Source organism: Lissotriton helveticus, chromosome 1_2 (assembly GCF_964261635.1).
Source record: "Lissotriton helveticus chromosome 1_2, aLisHel1.1, whole genome shotgun sequence".
NCBI classification, from domain to species: Eukaryota; Metazoa; Chordata; class Amphibia; order Caudata; family Salamandridae; genus Lissotriton; species Lissotriton helveticus.
In genome coordinates this window covers 372294415-372315812 of record NC_136058.1, presented here as the reverse complement: position 1 = coordinate 372315812, position 21398 = coordinate 372294415, and the positions used below count along the sequence as shown (strand labels likewise).

At 57.5% G+C, this 21398-nt stretch overlaps 2 protein-coding genes across 2 annotated transcripts in view; one reads left to right on the top strand and one right to left on the bottom strand.

Annotated features, from left to right (window-relative positions):
* LOC144807938 (endogenous retrovirus group PABLB member 1 Env polyprotein-like) overlaps nucleotides 1-18684 on the bottom strand; it is a 106706-nt gene extending 88022 nt beyond the window's left edge. Inside the window, exon 1 of the mRNA XM_078673534.1 lies at nucleotides 18493-18684. The gene's annotated coding sequence lies outside the window, so the exon portion shown is untranslated. The remainder of the gene's footprint in view (nucleotides 1-18492) is intronic.
* TMEM125 (transmembrane protein 125) overlaps nucleotides 1-21398 on the top strand; it is a 205514-nt gene that overhangs the window by 108141 nt on the left and 75975 nt on the right. The gene's annotated exons all lie outside the window — the stretch shown is intronic.

The following is a 21398-nucleotide window of genomic DNA, read 5'->3' as shown; positions in this document are numbered from 1 at the left end:
AGACAGGTGAGGTGTGAGAGTGACAGCAGGCACAGATGAGGGAGGGACAGGACTGGTGTCACTGACACGAGGGACAGGGGAGGAGTTAAGACTCACAGCCAATACCAGTGAGGCAGGACCAGGAGGGTGGGGGGTGGTGGGGTTGACAGCATGGACAGGTGAAAAAGACTTACATCGGAACCAGGTGAGGTTGAGACCGAGAAGAGTGAGATGTGAGTGGGACATGATGAGAGGAGAGATGCTCACTGTTAGACGGGGACCTGGAGGGTCGGCCGAGCACAAGGGAGAGGCCTCCGGTGTGGACCGTCTCTAGCGATCGCACAGACAGGTAACTTCCCCCCCACAGATGGACACCACACAAAGATCAGGATAACACCTTTTATAGGCAATTCTTGTAGTAGGGTGGTACGATACAAGGCGATCAGGACACGATGATCCTCTCAATTCTAGTCTCTAGGAAGGGAAGGGGGTAGCGGGACAGTCTTGGTACCCACGGGTACGGAGGTGTAACTGGGATAGCTCACAATCCTCGAGCTCGGTGTTCGGACGGGTCAGACCGCGGCAGCGCCGGCAGGTCCCGAAGAGGTCGTAGGTGGCAACGGGCCGCGGCAGCGCCAGCAGGTCCCAACGAGGAGGAAGGTTACAACGGGCCGCGGCAGCGCCAGCAGGTCCCTCGAGAATGCAGGTTGCAACGGGCCGCGGCAGCGCCAGCAGGTCCCACGAGGATGAAGGTTGCAGAGGGCCGCGGCAGCGCCAGCAGGTCCCACGAGGATGAAGGTTGCAGAGGGCCGCGGCAGCGCCAGCAGGTCCCACGAGGATGAAGGTTGCAGAGGGCCGCGGCAGCGCCAGCAGGTCCCACGAGGATGAAGGTTGCAGAGGGCCGCGGCAGCGCCAGCAGGCAGGACAATAGTTCACAAGGCAGGGCTGTGGCAGCGCCAGCAGTCCGTCAAGGATGAGTTCGTCGCGGTGTCTCTCGACTCCAGGATACAACTGCCTTCCTGTCCTGGGGCGGCCTCAGTTATAGGTCTGGCGCCCTTTGATGTCCGGACCCTCGCTCTTGGAGGTCGGGAGGTCTGGGATGAGGGAGTCCAGACACCCAGCAGGGGAGTGGAGCCAGCGCCCGAGGAGGCTGGGGGTGCTCGGCACCTGGCGGGGGAGAGCCATCGACACTTCTTACTCCCATTGACCTGCCAAGTGGTCCGTTCACCTCCTGGGTGGATGGTGGTGCCGGGATGTCGGGGCCTGGCCAGGCCCAGGGTTGGGGTAGGGCTGAGGCCGCGCGGCCGCGTGGTGCCATGTCCAAGATGGCGGCTGGGCCGGGCAATGGTGCTGACGGTGGTCCGGGCCCTGTCCTGCGGGGAGGGAGCGAGCCCTTCATGTGGCCTGTCCAACATGCGTCCCCCCCAGCTGAAGGCGGGGAGAGTCACCCATCTTCTTGGGGACTTTCCTCGTCGAGGCGGAAAAAGCGGGACAGGCCATCCGCGTTGGCGTGGTCTTGGCCAGGGCGATGCTCCACAGTGAAGTCCATCCCCTGCAGGGAGATGGACCATCGCAATAGTTTGGGGTTCTCCCCCCGCATCTGCATGAGCCATTGCAGGGGCCGATGATCTGTCTGTACCCGGAAATGGGTTCCGAAGAGGTACGGCCGGAGCTTCTTGAGGGCCCATACCACTGCGAAGGCCTCTCGCTCAATTGTGCTCCAGCGCTGTTCTCGGGGCAGTAGGCGTCTGCTGATGAAGGCCACTGGTTGGTCCACTCCTTCGGGGTTCAGTTGGGAGAGGACGGCCCCAATACCATGGTCGGAGGCATCGGTCTGCACGATGAACTCGCGGCTGTAGTCGGGGGCCTGGAGCACCGGAGCGGTGCACATGGCGGCCTTCAGCGTCTCGAAGGCTGCGTGACAGTCGGGAGTCCAGTTGACTCTTTTTGGGTGGTTCTTAGACGTGAGTTCCGTGAGGGGCCCCACAATGCTGCCATATTCCCTCACAAACCGCCGGTAGTATCCGGTGAGCCCCAGGAAGGCTCGGACCTCTGTTTGTGTTTCGGGGGGTTGCCAGGACTGGATGGCAGCTACCTTGAGTTGGAGGGGGGCCACCAGACCGCTCCCCACTTGGTGTCCGAGGTAGGACACGGACCCCTGGCCGATCTGGCACTTGCTGGCCTTTATGGTGAGGCCGGCCTGTTGGAGGGCCTGCAGGACCGCTCTGAGGTGGTGGAGGTGGTCTGCCCAGTGGCGGCTGTATACCGCGATGTCGTCCAGGTAGGCGGCGCTGAATTCTTCGAGGCCCGCCAATACCTGGTTCACCAGTCTTTGAAAAGTGGCTGGAGCGTTCTTCATGCCGAAGGGCATCACTCTGAAATGGTAGTGCCCGTCCGGGGTGGAGAAAGCGGAACGTTCTTGGGCCCTGGGGGTGAGGCCGATCTGCCAGTAGCCCGCTGTCAGGTCAAAGATGCTTAGGTAGCGGGCTGCCCCCATGCGGTCGACTAGTTCATCTGCTCGGGGGATAGGGTGAGCGTCGGTTCGGGTGACCGCGTTCAGCCCCCGATAGTCGATGCAGAATCGGAGCTCCGGCGTAGTGCCTGGTGCCGCGGCCTTGGGGACCAGGACGACCGGGCTGGCCCAGGGACTGTCCGAAGGCTCGATGACCCCGAGGGCGAGCATCTTGGAGACTTCTTCTTGGATGCATGTACGTACCCGATCCGGTACTCGGTACGCCCGGTGTCGGACAGGAGGACTGTCCCCCGTGTCCACGTCGTGCAGGCACCAGGAGGTGACTCCGGGTGCGAGGTAGAACAGGTTTGCGAACGGCAGCAGGAGGGCCCGGCAATCTTGACGCTGCTCTGGGGTCAGGGCCTCGGAGAGTCGGACCCCGTCCACCGAACCATCTCTTTCCCGAGTCCTCAGTAGGTCAGGGAGGGGCTCGGAGTCTCCTTCTGTGCCACTGTCGGTAGCCATCAGCAGGCTGAGCTCTGAGCGTATGAAGTGGGGTTTGAGTCTGTTGGCGTGGAGGACCCGGAGGGGGTTCCGGGGGGACTCCAGGTCGATGAGATAGGTGACGGGACTCCTGCGCTCGATCACCTTGAAGGGCCCCGTCCATTTGTCCTGCAAGGCACACGGTTCGATGGGGGACATCACCCATACCTGCTGACCCGGTTCAAACTCGATGGAGGAGGCATGTTGGTCGTACCACTTCTTCATGTCCTCTTGACTGGCCTCCAGATTGGCTTTAGCGATCTCCCTGAATTTCCGGGTCTGATTGCGGAGTGTCAGGAGGTATTTGTAGACGTCCGGAGGGGTCTTTAGGGGGGCCATTTCCCATTCCTCCTTCACTAGGCTGAGAGGCCCGCGAACGGGGTGTCCGTACAGGAGTTCGAAGGGGCTGAAGCCGAGGGACTTCTGGGGGACTTCTCGGTAGGCGAAGAGGAGGCATGGTAGTAGCACGTCCCACTGGCGGCGTAGGGGTTCTTCCAGCCCCATGATCATCCCCTTGAGGGTGCGGTTGAACCGCTCGACGTTTCCCCTGGGGGTGATAGGGGGTTGTGAATCGGTAAGTGACTCCGCACTGCTGCCAGAGGGATTTCATATACTTTGAAATAAAGTTCGTACCCCTGTCGCTGACGACTTCCCGGGGGAAGCCCACTCGAGAGAAGATCCCCATCAAGGCTCGACCCACTACTGGGGCTGTTATAGTACGAAGGGGGACCGCCTCAGGATAGCGGGTAGCGTGGTCCACCAGGACCAGGATGAAGCGATGCCCCTGTGCTGTTCGGGGGTCCAGGGGCCCCACAATGTCTATTCCCACCCTTTCGAACGGGGTGGTCACCACGGGGAATGGTTGTAGGGGTGCCTTGAGTTTGCGGCCGCTCTTCCCGCTGGCCTGGCAGGTCGGGCAGGACCGGCAATGGTTGGAGACGTCATTTCTCATTTTGGGCCAAAAAAAGTGAGTCACCAGGCGGTGGTAGGTCTTGTCTTGGCCCAGGTGCCCGGCCAGGGGGACATCATGGGCCAGGTTCAACAGGAAGTCTCTGAAGTGGAGGGGCACCACCAGCACTCGCCCGGCCCCCAGTTCTGCGATTTTCTGCTCGCTGTACAAGAGATCATTGTCCCAATAAACCCAGTGGGCCCCGGTGGTGTCTCCTTGGCTCTGGGCGAGCGCTTGCTGTCGCAATCCCTCGAGGGAGGGGCAGGTCTTTTGCTCCTGCCGGAATTGTTCCTGGGTGGGCCCCCCTTCTTGACGCCACTGAGCCAGGTCGGGAAGCTCGGGGGGCTGTGTGGACCCCTCTGTGGTGGGGTCCGGGTGGTCGGTCTGGAGGAAGTCTTCTTCTGGAGCGATCGAGGGCGGAGGTGCTGCCCATTCTGGTTCTTCTGGTCTAGGGATGGTGCGGGTGGCCAAGGACCGTGTGGTCACGCACGCCCAGTCCGGGAGACCCAACATCCCCAGATGCTCTCTTCTTTCCACAGCGGCCCACGGGGAGCTCTCGAGATCGTTCCCCAGGAGGCAGTCCACGGGGGCATCGTCGCGGACAGTTACTTTCAGCATGCCGGACACTCCTCCCCATTCGAAGGGGACGCAGGCCATCCGACACAGGCTCTCCGAGTTATCTGCCGATCGGACGGGGCAAAGTTCGTTTGGTAGGATTTGTTCTGGGGTCACCAGGTGACAACGGACGGCCGTCACACTGGCCCCGGTGTCACGCAGGGCCTCGGCCTTGCGCCCATTGATGCTCACCCATTGGCTGTACTTCCGAGTGTTGGCGGGCAGGGGAGTCCGCGGGACCATGTCTCTTCCTCCCAGGCATGCCAGGGTCATGGCGGCGGGTTCCCACTCGAACTGCTCCGACTCATAGGTCTCAGTGTCTTCGGAGACTTGTTCTTCTCCCAGGGCGGCGGCCGCCACCTGGCGGGGCCCGGGGACCTGGTTCTTCGGGCAGGTCGGGTCACTGGCATAGTGGCCGACTCGCTGGCATCGATGACACGTCACGTTGGCTCGGAACCCCAGGCGCATCGGGGGGTTTCCCCGGCCTGCTGGAGCCGGGGTGGCGTTAGCGGGTGCGGCCGGGACGGCATCTCTGCCCCGGCCCGGGCCTCCTCCTCCTCCTCCTCGGGGACGATGATGACCTTGGTTGGTTCTGTTCTGCTCATTCGGCCCACTCCGGGCCACTCGGGTGCTCTCCCACCGGTCAGCCTCGGTGGCGAGCTGCCGGGGTTCAGTCAATTTACTGTCGAGGAGGTGCTGCCTGAGCTCGACGAAGCAGTTGTTGGAGAGGTGCTCCCACACAATGAGATTGAAGAGTTTTTCGTAAGTGGTTACGTTGTTACCCTTGATCCACCCCTCGAAGGCTCGGCTGAAATAGTTCACGTATTCCAACCACGTTGTACCTGGGATCCGGGTGCAGTTGCGGAACCTCTGGCGGTACATTTCGGGTGTAAGCCCATATCGACTGAGGAGGGCGGCCTTCATATGGTCATAGGACGTCATTTGATGGTCCGGAAGCTGCAGCAGGGCATCACGACCCTCGTTGACGAATCTCCCCCATAGACCGGCTCCCCAGTCACTTCGAGCGACCCGGTGGGCGGTCATGGCAATCTCATAGGCCTTGAACCACTGCTGTATGTCGTCGTTCCGGTGATATTCTCGGACCACATCCTTGGGGATGTGGACCTTCTGCTCGGTAGGACCCGGGGAGTGCGGTTGCTCGGGCACCCCTAGGTTTTTGTTCAGTTTGCGTATTTCTATCTCCGCTAGTTTGCACTCGTGCTCGTATGCCAGTCTTTTTTCTTCGAGATCCCTCTGTCTCTGTTTTTCCTCTCGCTCTTCTCTGAGCCGTAAGTGTTCTAAGTTTATTTTTTGTTCCGCCAGCTTCAATTCTCCGTCTAATCTGAGTCGTGCCAAGTCTAACTCGTGTAATCTATTTTTTTCCCGCTCTTGGATCTCTTCACGGGAAGGGCCTGTTCTCCGTTCTTCCGTCAGGGTGGTGTTGACTTCCGGGGCTGCGGGGTCCCGGGGGGTTGCGGTATTTGTCTCTGTCCAGGCCTCTAGAGCGTTTTTGAAGTCTTCTTTTGTGCTTAGCCCGGTGGTAGCAATGCCTAAGTCCATGCAAAATTGTTTGAGCTCTCGGTGGTTGTATTCTTCCAGCCTTTCCATCTGGAACTTCTCCGCCGATCCGCTCTCTTTGGTCGTCATTGTGGTTTTAGTCGTAGGGTGAGTTACTGTCTGTGCGGTACGCGTTGGTTCGGATCGCGCCGCTAGCCACCAATGTTAGACGGGGACCTGGAGGGTCGGCCGAGCACAAGGGAGAGGCCTCCAGTGAGGACCGTCTCTAGCGATCGCACAGACAGGTAACTTCCCCCCCACAGATGGACACCACACAAAGATCAGGATAACACCTTTTATAGGCAATTCTTGTAGTAGGGTGGTACGATACAAGGCGATCAGGACACGATGATCCTCTCAATTCTAGTCTCTAGGAAGGGAAGGGGGTAGCGGGACAGTCTTGGTACCCACGGGTACGGAGGTGTAACTGGGATAGCTCACAATCCTCGAGCTCGGTGTTCGGACGGGTCAGACCGCGGCAGCGCCGGCAGGTCCCGAAGAGGTCGTAGGTGGCAACGGGCCGCGGCAGCGCCAGCAGGTCCCAACGAGGAGGAAGGTTACAACGGGCCGCGGCAGCGCCAGCAGGTCCCTCGAGAATGCAGGTTGCAACGGGCCGCGGCAGCGCCAGCAGGTCCCACGAGGATGAAGGTTGCAGAGGGCCGCGGCAGCGCCAGCAGGTCCCACGAGGATGAAGGTTGCAGAGGGCCGCGGCAGCGCCAGCAGGTCCCACGAGGATGAAGGTTGCAGAGGGCCGCGGCAGCGCCAGCAGGTCCCACGAGGATGAAGGTTGCAGAGGGCCGCGGCAGCGCCAGCAGGCAGGACAATAGTTCACAAGGCAGGGCTGTGGCAGCGCCAGCAGTCCGTCAATGATGAGTTCGTCGCGGTGTCTCTCGACTCCAGGATACAACTGCCTTCCTGTCCTGGGGCGTCCTCAGTTATAGGTCTGGCGCCCTTTGATGTCCGGACCCTCACTCTTGGAGGTCGGGAGGTCTGGGATGAGGGAGTCCAGACACCCAGCAGGGGGGTGGAGCCAGCGCCCGAGGAGGCTGGGGGTGCTCGGCACCTGGCGGGGGAGAGCCATCGACACTTCTTACTCCCATTGACCTGCCAAGTGGTCCGTTCACCTCCTGGGTGGATGGTGGTGCCGGGATGTCGGGGCCTGGCCAGGCCCAGGGTTGGGGTAGGGCTGAGGCCGCGCGGCCGCGTGGTGCCGTGTCCAAGATGGCGGCTGGGCCGGGCAATGGTGCTGACGGTGGCCCGGGCCCTGTCCTGCGGGGAGGGAGCGAGCCCTTCATGTGGCCTGTCCAACACTCACCACTGCCAGCTCCTGACACTGCCCACTCACTGGCACCCTCTGTCTTGTGCCATACTGAACCAGAGGGCATCTGAAACAGCAATCATGCTTACAGTCCACAGGGCCTCACTGTCATGTATGTTCCACACGTTCACAGTGTGAGCACACGTTACATACACTCCGAATTTCAGCACTAGGACCTTGGTGTTACACTAAAGTGGAACTATTACATGCTTTGGGATGGGCGGAACTTGTGGAGATGTCGCGACTGACCGTGTTGAGAAATCTCCCAGGGGGTGGTCTAGCACTCCTTTTTTCTCGCTCACGCTCGTCAATTTCACGTTGGTGAGCCGCACATGAGAAAAACTCTGCCACACGGCGGTTGGTCGAGTTTTTACCAAACTGCGTTTCAAGCGGAGCACAGAGTGGCAAAACTTTGCAAACTCCTCCAGCAGAGCAGAGTTTACCGCCCACCCCTAATGACCACCAAGTCACACCCGCTCATAGAACAGAAATATTTCAAAACGAATATCTTCAAAAATCAGTACGCTGCACCTGCCGCTTTACGTGAACAAGTAAGGACATGGTTAGTAGTCCCAGGTCATAAAAGAATACATGTTTGGTGCACCCCTGTGGGTCACAGAGCAGGTTCTCTGGACCTCGGTTGCACTATAGACAGACCAGGCCTCAGAGCACACTCTAGGTTAGTGTACTAACTGGATACGAGTTCCACCTGCAATGGGGCCACTCAGACAGGGCTACACACAAGTGCAGCATGCAGGAATTCTACAATAACCTCTGAGCACACATATCAAGAACCAGTTCGTGAATAAAAGAGAATGTTTCAGGCAAGAGTCACTTGTCTCAAAATCACAAATTTGTAATAGAAATGTCCATAAATCAAAATAGGTGGATTTTCCTTGATGTTTATTCTCTTGCTTCAATATTCAAATGATGGTACAACAGCCAACACATGTTTCGTCGTGTACAATGTAACACACTGACTTCTTCAGGGCTGAAACCAAATAGACATTACCCACAATTATTACACGAATAACGCATGGCCAATGTTAAGAGGAAAGGGAGTACCTGCCACCTTCCTGTTAATGTAAAAGCCCGCTAAGTGTGTAATTTTAAGGAAAAGAAAGAAAACGTAAAGCCACTCCAATTGAAATTCAATCCAGAATTCTGTGAGTAAAGTAAAAGTCCCAATACCAAGAGTAAAGATAGGTAAGGTGATGGTCAAGGTATAACCTATTCTGATATTCACCTATATATTCACGGTTTCTGAAACTCTTGGAGTAATTCTTGAGTCAAATGAAATGTATTTCTGTAAAGAGAAACCTTAATATCAGCATTCATCCTTTGAATAACTAAGTAACCAAATAAGTCATCGATATATTCGGTTAGTAAGGTCCGCCTCGTTGTTCAAACAATAAGATAGACCACTAAAATGTACCTCAATTTGCTCCCATTCTCAAGGATCAATAACAAATCCCTTCTGATTCTTCCAATATTTGAATTCTCCGTAAATCTGAAAATAAAAGTATATATCACTAATACTAATCTCACATATCCGTAGTGTGTATTTCGTCTTTATTCTTCACGAATACACTTACCCAGTATTAAAAAGCTGGGTTCAGAGTATTGTCCTCATCATTATTCAATTTCTTCCCATCATAACTGCAACAATAAGCAGTACATATTACTCACTTCAAATCTCTATGTTAGTCAATCTAATTTCCGTGAGTGCAGTGAACATGACTCACCCTTTAGGCACACATCACTTAGGTGTGGGAATATGGTAACTTCTATCTTTTGTGCTATATATCGTTCCTATTTGAAAGCAAAATTATGCATTGAGCATTCCTGCAACATCTGATGCAGGAATGCTTCTTTACTTCTTCATGTTCTCTACTGGAGAAGTCCTTGTGTTGTTAAGTTGTGTTTCCTGAGGGTGAGGTAATTGTTCAGGATGAATACAGGTAAGTTTGAGTTGGGTGATAGTTGGGGTTTGAGCTCATCCACCTGCAAGCAAGGCTTGGGTGTTTTGTTGCTCAATGTTCTTGTTGGCAGTAGTGTTTGAGGTGTTCCATGTCTCGAACACAGTAAAACTGTGTGGCATGTGTATATTTCAAAACATGAGGATGCGTCGTATTAACATGAATATGGTGCATCCCTGGGCTCACCCCTGCATCGATGCTAAAAGTAGCCGCCCACCCCAGCACAGGCGCTAAACAAGCTGCCGAGCGCCACTGCAGGCACCCTTGCACAATGCTGCAAGGGTGCCTGTGTTGCAGGGCTGATGGTGTTTCTGTAGGAAGGGACACCTTCCTGTACAAAAAACAATAATTAATGGCGTTTTACTTCTTCTATATGAGCTGCAGAATGCAGCTCACATAGAAGGAGCAAAAAATGAGGAGAAATACAAGCATTTCTCCTCATTGTGCCACATCAACGCCTCCTTTTGAAAGGCATTCGTTTTTGGTCCTGCCTCAAATTTACAGATCCTTGAAAATCTGGAACAGTGTCCACAAGCTGTGGGTGTTACTGGGATCGCCCACAGCGACACCCATTACACGCCACTTTGCTGCAGAAAACTGCGTTGCTGAGGGCCAAATTTACAAGGCTGTCTTAAGCCACGCAAAGTGATCCTTGTAAATATGGGCAGCATAGAGCACCACCGAAGCGTAAAAAAAAAGTGACTGTTGGACAGGCCGCATGGTCGGGCTGCCCCCCCTCCCCGCAGTAGGACCTGGACCCTGGCTCTCCCTGCATCCCCAGCCAGAGTCCCTAAACGACCACCCGAAGTACCCTGCAATCCCTCCACTACAAGACACCAGCCCCGGACCCAGCTGGCCCGGGTCACCATCCACACCCCGACATCGAACCGGCCGCCATCTTGGGGCACTGCAGCACGAGGCCGCGTGGCCTCAACTCGACCCTAACCCTGGGCCCGGCCGGCCCCGACATCGGGGCACCAACCTCCCCCCAGGAGGCAGAGCGACCACTTGGCAAATCAATGGGAGAAGGAATCGTCAACGGCTCCCCTCCGCCAGGTGTCGATCACCCCCGGCCGCCCTGGGCGCTGGCTCCACCCCCCTGCTGGGTGTCTGGACTCCCTCATCCCGGACCTCCCGGCCCCCAGGCGCGAGGGTCCGGACATCAAAGGGGACCAGACCTATAACTGGGGCAGTGCCAGACCAGGAAGGCAGTTGTATCCTGGAGTCGAGAGACCCGAGAAGAACTCATCCGTGACTGGCCTGCTGGCGCTGCCGCGGCCCTCTGCCTCGTGAAACCATCTTGGCCTGCTGGCGCTGCCGCGGCCCTCTGCCTCGTGAAACCATCGTCTTGGCCTGCTGGCGCTGCCGCGGCCCTCTGCCTCGTGAAACCATCGTCTTGGCCTGCTGGCGCTGCCGCGGCCCTCTGCCTCGTGAAACCATCGTCTTGGCCTGCTGGCGCTGCCGCGGCCCTCTGCCTAGTGAAACCATCTTGGCCTGCTGGCGCTGCCGCGGCCCTCTGCCTCGTGAAACCATCGACTTGGCCTGCTGGCGCTGCCGCGGCCCTCTGCCTTGTGAGACTACCATCTTGGCCTGCTGGCGCTGCCGCGGCCCGATCCACAGACCCTCCAGCTCGAGGATTGTGAGCTCGCCCCTTACCACTACCTGTACCGATCCGGTACCAAGACTGTCCCGCTACCCCCTTTCCCTACAGAGACTAGAAGTGAGAGGACCCCCGGGTCCGAGATATCCTGTATCGCTGATATCCTTGCCTTAAGAACCTTATATAAAGCATTGAACTCGACTTGGTGTGGTGCCTGTTTGTGGGGAGGGAGGTAACTTGTCTGTACGATCACCGGAGACGGTCCCCCTCGGGGATCTCTCCCTCAGTATCCGGCCGACCCTCAGAGTCCCCGTCTAACATTGGTGGCCAGCGACGGGATCCGAACCTACGCATAATCGTACAGAAAGTCACCCGACCCACGACACACGACCACCATGACAACAGAGAGCGGAACAACGGAGAAATTCCAGATGGAAAAATTGGAAGACTACAACCACCGAGAACTGAAGCAATATTGCATGGAACTTGGTCTCCCAACCACGGGTCTGAGTACGAAGGAAGACTTCAAACGAGCCCTAGAAGCCTGGGCGGAAACGGGTACGGCCGTACCCCGAACACAAACGACCGAAACGAGCCCCGCACCAACTAAAGAAAGAGCGGGTCTCTCCCTGGAAGAGATCCGAGAAAGAGAAAAAACCAGACTCCACGAATTAGAACTAGCCCGACTTCGCTTGGATGGAGAACTCAAGCTGGTCGAACAAAAAATAACCCTGGAACACTTACGGCTCAAGGAAGAGCGAGAAGACAAGCAAAGACAGAGAGAGCTAGAGGAAAAGAAACTAGAGTACGAACATGAGCGCGATCTCAAAGCACTGGAGATCCAGAAACAGAATAAAGACCTCGGGCTCCCCGAACGACCGACCCCGTCTGCCTCGACCGAACCCAAGGTTCACATCCCCAAAGATGTCATCCGGGAATACCACAAGAACGATGATATACAGCAGTGGTTTAAAGCCTATGAGGTGGCAATGACCTCCCACCGGATTCCCCGAAGCGATTGGGGAGCCGGATTATGGGGGAGGTTTGTCAACGAAGGGCGGGACGCCCTGCTGCAACTCCCGGACCAGCTGATGATCTCCTACGACCACATGAAGGCCGCCCTCCTCACTCGATACGGGCTCACACCTGAGATGTACCGCCAACGGTTCCGCGACTGCAAACGGATTCCGGGTACAACTTGGGTGGAGTACGTGAACTTTTTTAGCCGAGCCTTCGAGGGGTGGATCAAGGGCAACAAAGTAACCACCTACGAACAACTCTTTGACCTTATCGTATGGGAACACCTGTCGAACAACTGCTTCGTGGAGCTCCGGCAACACCTCCTGGACAGTAAGCTAACCGACCCTCGACAACTCGCCGTCGAAGCCGACCGGTGGGAAAGCACCCGAGTTGGCCGGAACGCACCCAGCGAATTATCCAGACCGTATCGCCCCCGAGGGGGAGGAGGGAGTCAGGGTCGGGGGAGAGACCCCGGCCCCTCGTCACCCCCCAGAAACCCCTCGACCCCGGTTGGCCGAGGAAGCCCTGCCGTCCGGGCCGGTTTCCGGGCCAACATTACGTGCCACAGGTGCCAGCGACCCGGCCACTACGCCAGTGATCCCAACTGCCCAAAGAATCCGAACACTACCCCCCGCCAAGTTGCAGCGGCGGCCCTAGGGGAAGAACTAATCCCGGAAGACCAAGAAGAGTACGAGACCGATCCCTCTGAATGGGCGCCTGCCGCCATGGCACTGGTCTGCTTAGGGGAGAGAGACATGATTCCGCGGGCCCCCCTTCCCGCCAACACCCAGAAGTACGGTCAATGGGTCAACATTAATGGCCGCCGGGCGGAAGCCCTCCGCGACACCGGGGCCAGTGTAACGGCGGTCCGACGCCACCTCGTCACTCCCGACCAAATCTTGCCGAACATTCTTTGCCCTGTCCGATCAGCCGACAACTCCGAAAGCCTATGCCACATGGCCTGCGTCCCCTTCGAGTGGGGAGGAGTAACAGGGATGTTAAAAGTAACTGTCCGCGATGATGCCCCCGTGGACTGCCTCCTAGGAAACGACCTTGAAAGCTCTCCATGGGCAGCTGTCGAACGGAGGGAGCACCTGGGGATGCTTGGCCTCCCCGAATGGGTCTGCGTCACGACCCGGTCCATGACCGCCCGCGCGGTCCCCAGCCCAGAAGAGCCCGAGTGGCCAGAACCTCCTCCCGCGCTCATCCCAGAGGAGGCCGCCCCAGGAGCCAGTCCATTGACCCAAACCGAAGAAGGATCCGACCAGCTTCGGGACATCCCTGACCTGGCACAATGGCGGCAGGAGGGAGGCCCCACGCAGGAACAATTCCGGGCCGAACAGAAAACCTGTCCCTCTCTCGAAGGACTCCGGCAGCAAGCCCTGGCCCAGAGCACCGGGGATACCTCGGGGGCCCACTGGATCTACTGGGACCAAGACCTGCTCTACAGCGAGCAGAAAGTGGCGGAACTAGGGGCCAGTCGGGTGCTGGTGGTGCCCCTTCGCTTCCGAGACTTCCTCCTGAACTTAGCCCACGATGTCCCCCTTGCCGGACACCTGGGGCAGGATAAAACCTACGACCGCCTGGTGACCCATTTTTTCTGGCCCCACATGCGAAAGGATGTCACCAACCACTGCAAGGCCTGCCCCACCTGCCAGGCCAGCGGAAAAAGTGGCCGAAAAATCAAAGCACCATTGCAACCCTTTCCTGTCGTCACCACCCCGTTTGAACGAGTGGGAATAGACATTGTGGGGCCCCTCGACCCTCGAACAGCCCAAGGACACCGGTTCATCCTGGTCCTCGTAGACCACGCCACTCGCTATCCCGAGGCCATCCCTCTTCGGACGGTGACGGCCCCCGTGGTGGGCCGGGCCCTGATGGGGATCTTCTCCCGGGTGGGGTTCCCCCGGGAGGTCGTCAGTGACAGGGGCACGAACTTTATCTCCAGATATATGAAGTCTCTTTGGCAACAATGCGGGGTCACCTACAAATTCACGACCCCCTATCACCCGCAAGGAAACGGACTGGTCGAGAGGTTCAACCGCACCCTCAAGGGGATGATTATGGGCCTAGAAGAACCCCTTCGACGCCAGTGGGACGTGCTACTTCCCTGCCTCCTGTTTGCCTATCGGGAGGTCCCGCAGAAGTCCCTCGGCTTCAGCCCATTTGAACTCCTGTACGGGCACCCCGTCCGGGGCCCCCTCAGCCTAGTCAAGGAAGGTTGGGAGCAGCCTCCCCAGAAAACTCCCCCGGACATCTACAGGTACCTCCTAGCTCTCCGCAACCAGACCCGGCAGTTCCGAGACACCGCCAAAGCCAATCTCGAGGCCAGTCAGGAGGACATGAAGAGGTGGTACGATCAGCACGCGTCCTCCATTGAGTTCGAACCGGGACAACAGGTCTGGGTGATGTCCCCGGTTGAACCCTGTGCACTCCAAGACCGATGGTCCGGGCCCTTCAAGGTAATCGAACGCAAAGGGCCCGTCACCTATTTAATCGACATGGAGACTGCCCGGAACCCCCTACGGGTCCTCCATGCCAACAGGCTAAAACCCCATTTTGTGCGATCCGAGCTCAGCCTCCTGATGGCTACCGATAATGGGACAGAAGAAGACTCCGAACCCCTTCCGGACTTACTGAGGGCCTTCGAGCAGGATGGCTCAGTGGAAGGGGTCCAGCTCTCCGAGGCCCTGTCCCCGGAGCAACGCCAAGACTGCCAAACGCTCCTGAGGCGGTTCGCCTCCCTGTTCTCCCTCACCCCCGGAGTCACCCCCTGGTGCCTCCACGATGTGGACACCGGGGACAGCCCTCCTATCCGACACCGGGCCTACCGCGTACCAGACCGGGTACGAGCCTGCATCCAGACCGAGGTGTCCAAAATGCTGACCCTGGGAGTGATCGAACCCTCAGACAGCCCCTGGGCAAGCCCAGTCGTCCTGGTTCCCAAGGCGGCCGCCCCGGGCGTTGCCCCTGAGCTCCGGTTCTGCGTGGACTATCGGGGGCTGAATGCAGTTACCAGGACCGACGCTCATCCCATCCCCCGGGCCGACGAGCTAATTGACCGGATGGGGGCCGCCCGCTACCTGAGCATCTTCGACCTAACAGCGGGCTACTGGCAGATCGGCCTCACCCCTCGGGCCCAAGAACGATCCGCCTTCTCTACCCCAGACGGGCACTACCACTTTAAAGTCATGCCCTTCGGCATGAAAAACGCCCCGGCCACGTTCCAACGGCTGGTAAACCAGGTACTGGCGGGCCTGGAAGACTTCAGCGCCGCCTACCTGGACGACATTGCTGTGTACAGCCACCAGTGGACCGACCACCTCCGCCACCTGCGGGAGGTTCTACACGCCCTCCAGCAAGCCGGGCTCACCATCAAGGCCAGCAAGTGCCAGGTTGGCCAAGGGTCCGTGACCTACCTGGGACACCAAGTGGGAAGCGGGCTAGTGGCTCCTCTCCAACTCAAGATTGCTGCCATCCAGGCCTGGCAACCCCCTACGACCCAAACGGAGGTCCGGGCCTTCCTGGGGCTCACCGGATACTACCGGCGGTTCGTGAAGGACTATGGCAGCATCGTGGGGCCCCTCACAGAGCTCACCTCCAAAAAGGGCCCCAAAACCGTCAACTGGTCCCTGGACTGCCAATCGGCCTTCGAGAAACTAAAGACCGCCATGTGCACGGCCCCCGTGCTCCAGGCTCCCGACTACAGCCGGGAATTCATTGTGCAGACGGACGCCTCCGATCATGGTGTGGGGGCCGTCCTCTCCCAACTCAACGCCGAAGGGGTCGACCATCCGGTGGTCTTCATCAGCAGACGCCTCTTGCCCCGAGAACAGCGCTGGAGCACCATTGAGAGAGAGGCCTTCGCCGTAGTCTGGGCACTCAAGAAGCTCCGGCCATACCTCTTCGGCACCCACTTCCGGGTGCAAACAGACCACCGACCCCTGCAATGGCTGATGCAAATGCGGGGGGAAAACCCGAAGCTGTTGCGCTGGTCCATCTCCCTGCAGGGGATGGACTTCACGGTGGAACATCGTCCAGGCCAGGACCACGCCAACGCCGACGGCCTGTCACGCTTTTTCCGCCTCAGCGAGGAGAGTCCCCAGGAAGATGGCTGACTCTCCCCGCCTTCAGCTGGGGGGGACGCATGTTGGACAGGCCGCATGGTCGGGCTGCCCCCCCTCCCCGCAGTAGGACCTGGACCCTGGCTCTCCCTGCATCCCCAGCCAGAGTCCCTAAACGACCACCCGAAGTACCCTGCAATCCCTCCACTACAAGACACCAGCCCCGGACCCAGCTGGCCCGGGTCACCATCCACACCCCGACATCGAACCGGCCGCCATCTTGGGGCACTGCAGCACGAGGCCGCGTGGCCTCAACTCGACCCTAACCCTGGGCCCGGCCGGCCCCGACATCGGGGCACCAACCTCCCCCCAGGAGGCAGAGCGACCACTTGGCAAATCAATGGGAGAAGGAATCGTCAACGGCTCCCCTCCGCCAGGTGTCGATCACCCCCGGCCGCCCTGGGCGCTGGCTCCACCCCCCTGCTGGGTGTCTGGACTCCCTCATCCCGGACCTCCCGGCCCCCAGGCGCGAGGGTCCGGACATCAAAGGGGACCAGACCTATAACTGGGGCAGTGCCAGACCAGGAAGGCAGTTGTATCCTGGAGTCGAGAGACCCGAGAAGAACTCATCCGTGACTGGCCTGCTGGCGCTGCCGCGGCCCTCTGCCTCGTGAAACCATCTTGGCCTGCTGGCGCTGCCGCGGGCCTCTGCCTCGTGAAACCATCGTCTTGGCCTGCTGGCGCTGCCGCGGCCCTCTGCCTCGTGAAACCATCGTCTTGGCCTGCTGGCGCTGCCGCGGCCCTCTGCCTCGTGAAACCATCGTCTTGGCCTGCTGGCGCTGCCGCGGCCCTCTGCCTAGTGAAACCATCTTGGCCTGCTGGCGCTGCCGCGGCCCTCTGCCTCGTGAAACCATCGACTTGGCCTGCTGGCGCTGCCGCGGCCCTCTGCCTTGTGAGACTACCATCTTGGCCTGCTGGCGCTGCCGCGGCCCGATCCACAGACCCTCCAGCTCGAGGATTGTGAGCTCGCCCCTTACCACTACCTGTACCGATCCGGTACCAAGACTGTCCCGCTACCCCCTTTCCCTACAGAGACTAGAAGTGAGAGGACCCCCGGGTCCGAGATATCCTGTATCGCTGATATCCTTGCCTTAAGAACCTTATATAAAGCATTGAACTCGACTTGGTGTGGTGCCTGTTTGTGGGGAGGGAGGTAACTTGTCTGTACGATCACCGGAGACGGTCCCCCTCGGGGATCTCTCCCTCAGTATCCGGCCGACCCTCAGGGTCCCCGTCTAACAGTGACGCTCTGGTGATGCCTGGAGCTTGTAAATATGGGTTTCTCCGGATGGTCATTTACAGCGCCTTGATGCTTTTTGGGTAATTGTCACTGTTTACAAATTCAAAAATCAAATCAGCCCCATATTGGTGCTTAATACTTGCTTTTAATAATGGACAATATGTTTTGGGGAGGTCGCTAATGGCGGGGGGTATAGGTGGCCGGGAGTATGTTTGTTCTTCTCCTCCTCCGCTTTCTTTATTTCCCTTCTTTGGGGTGTTCCGGGGCGACAGGCACGCTGTTAGTGGGGTAGGCCGTAGCCATTACAGGGGTGCAGGGTGGCGGGTGTTGGGGGGGTTTGTTATTTTAGTTTGTTTTGTTCTATGGTCCCCTTTCTTTCTTTCCTCTTTCTTTGGGTAGGGTTTTTCCTTCCTTACAGTAGGGTTGGCTGTCTCTCCTTATCTTTTTTTTTCTTTCTCTGTTTGGCGTCTATACTTGCCTATACCTTAGTGTCTCTGGAGGGTGGGTTTTCGGGAGGGTGTGCTCGCTAATCGCTTGCTATTACATTGTCTTTTATTCCTCGTCAGCCTCGGCGGGCATAGTGTGCCCAAGGTTCACATTGCTCATCACCTGGACTTGTTTTCACTGCGGGATACCTCCCCCCCATCTCTTCTTAACTTCATGTTATGGTGTGACGCCACCGATAGTACAGCCACTTCTGCTTCTTTATAACTTTAAAATTAAACCTTTGATATCCTGCTGCGTTGAGGCATATACAATCACATGCTGTATCTATATTGTCGATATTATTTGGTCGTATATACGTGCATGACTCCTGATTTGATTCCTGTGTTTGCGGCCGGCCTCTGTGGTTGTAGGCCTGCGCTTGTCATACTTTGATTAACTCAATAAAGGTTTAAAAAAAAAAAAAATCAAATCAGCATAAAATACTATGACATGACATCACATGACATAACATCACATAACATAAAATAACATGACATGACATACTATAACAAGACTGTAACATAACATAGCATAAAATAACATAACAAAACCATAACATAACAGAACAAGACTTAAGCATCACCTAACATGACCTGCTGAGCACACAGATCCCCGCCCCCCTTTACATACCTCTCATTGACGCAAACTGAGGAGTGACATTGAATGCATGCATTGATGGGGAGGCTGCGAGTGTTGCACAGACGAGCGTGCAAACCCGTTGTAAAGTGCTGTGCTGGGCACAGGGGGTGCAAGCAGTATTGAGGAATCCGGGTACAAACCGGAGTCCATGGACCATCGCTGTTTATCGACTTGACGGAGGGCGGGGCCTCTCACATTCCTTCCCTCAGTGGTGACGTGTGCTTGTGATAGTTAGGAAGTCAATCCTAGTGTACATTTTACACTTTTCTGTGACCTTTGCCCTCACTGCTTCTCAAGGAATGTGCTTTCGCATGCAGTAGCCCTGATCATAAAGTGCCTTTAGATCTCCACCCGTGAATGTTGACCAAGAGCCTGAAGGAGGGCGTGGCTTGAGTGATCACTGAGAGTCCAAGGTTCTAATCTCTTGTACAGTGGGTGGAAGAACAGCACTTTTCGCCCCTTGTACATGCGGTGAACGTACTGCACTTCTGGCCCCTTGTACACACTGTGGACGTACTGCGCTTTTCGGTCCTTGTACAGGCGGTGGACGTACTGCACTTCTAGCCCCTTGTACAGGCGGCGGACGTACTGCACTTCTCGCCCCTTGTACAGGAAGTGGATGTACTGCACTTCTCGCCCCTTGTACACACTGTGGACGTACTGCGCTTTTCGGTCCTTGTACAGGCGGTGGACGTACTGCACTTCTCGCCCCTTGTACAGGCGGTGGACGTACTGCACGTCTCGCCCCTTGTACAGGTGGTGCACGTACTGCACTTCTCGCCCCTTGTACAGGCGGTGGACGTACTGCACTTCTCGCCCCTTGTACAGGCAGTGGATGTACTGCACTTCTCGCCCCTTGTACAGGCAGTGGACGTACTGCACTTCTCACCACTTGTACACACTGTGGACGTACTGCGCTTTTCGGTCCTTGTACAGGCGGTGGACGTACTGCACTTCTAGCCCGTTGTACAGGCGGCGGACGTACTGCACTTCTCGCCCCTTGTACAGGAAGTGGATGTACTGCACTTCTCGCCCCTTGTACAGGCGGTGGACGTACTGCACTTCTCGCCCCTTGTACAGGCGGTGGACGTACTGCACGTCTCGCCCCTTGTACAGGTGGTGCATGTACTGCACTTCTCGCCCCTTGTACAGGCGGTGGACATACTGCACTTCTCGCCCCTTGTACAGGCAGTGAATGTACTGCACTTCTCGCCCCTTGTACACACGGTGGACATAATCCACGTCTCACCCCTTGTACAGGCGGTGGATGAACTGCACTTCTCACCCCTTGTACAGGCAGTGGATGTACTGCACTTCTCTCCCCTTGCACAGGCGATGGACGTACTGCACTTCTTGCCCCTTGTACAGGCGGTGGACGTACTGCACTTCTCGCCCCTTGTTCAGGCACTGAATGTACTGCACTTCTCGCCCCTTGTACAGGCGGTGAACGTACTGCACTTCTCGCTCCTTGTACAGGTGGTGCACGTACTGCACTTCTCGCCCCTTGTACAGGCGGTGGACGTACTGCACTTCTCGCCCCTTGTACAGGTGGTGGACGTACTGCACTTCTCGCTCCTTGTACAGGCGGTGGACGTACTGCTCTTCTCGACCCCTGTACAGGTGATGGACGTACTACGCTTCTCTCTCCTTGTACAGGCGGTGGACGTACTGCACTTCTCGCCCCTTGTTCAGGCAGTGGATGTACTGCACTTCTCGCCCCTTGTACAGGCGGTGGACGTACTGCACTTCTCGCCCCTTGTACAGGCGGTGGACGTACTGCACTTCTCGCCCCTTGTACAGGCGGTGGACGTACTGCACTTCTCGCTCCTTGTACAGGCGGTGGACGTACTGCTCTTCTCGACCCCTGTACAGGTGATGGACGTACTGTTCTTCTCTCTCCTTGTACAGGCGGTGGACATACTGCACTTCTCGCCCCTTGTACAGGCAGTGGATGTACTGCACTTCTCGCCCCTTGTACAGGCGATGGGCGTACTGCTCTTCTCGACCCCTGTACAGGTGATGGACGTACTGTTCTTCTCTCTCCTTGTACAGGCGGTGGACGTACTGCACTTCTCGCCCCTTGTACAGGCGGTGGACGTACTGCACTTCTCGCTCCTTGTTCAGGCGGTAGACGTCCTACACTCCTCACCCCTTGTACAGGCGGTGGACGTACTGCACTTCTCGCCCCTTGTACAGGCGGTGAACGTACTGCACTTCTCGCCCCTGGTACAGGCTGTGGACGTACTGCGCTTCTCACCCCTGGTACAGGCGGTGGACGTACTGCACTTGTTGCCCCTTGTTCAGGCGGTGGACCTACTGCACTTCTCGCCCCTTGTACAGGCAGTGGACATTCTGCACTTCTCGCCCCCTGTACAGGTGATGGACGTTCTGCACTTCACACCCCTTGTACAGACGGCGGTTGTACTGCACTTCTCACCTCTTGTACAGGTGGTGGACGTACTGAGCTTCTCACCCCTTGTACAGGCAATGGACGTACTGCACTTCTCACCCCTTGTATAGGTGGTGCACGTACTGCACTTCTCACCCCTTGTACAGGCGGTGGACGTACTGCACTTCTCACCCCTTGTACAGGCCATGGACGTACTGCTCTTATCACCCCCTGTACAGGCAGTGGACGCACTGCACTTCTCGCCCCTTGTACACACGGTGGACGTAATGCACGTCTCGCCCCTTTTACAGGCGGACGACGAACTCCACTTCTCACCCCTTGTACATGCGGTGGACGTACTGCACTTCTCGCCCCTTGTACAGGCGGTGGATGTACTGCACTTCTCACCACTTGTACAAGCGGTTGACGTACTGCGCTTCTCGCTCCTTGTACAAGCGGTGGACGTACTGTGCTTCTCGCTTCTTGTACAGGCGGTGGATGTACTGCA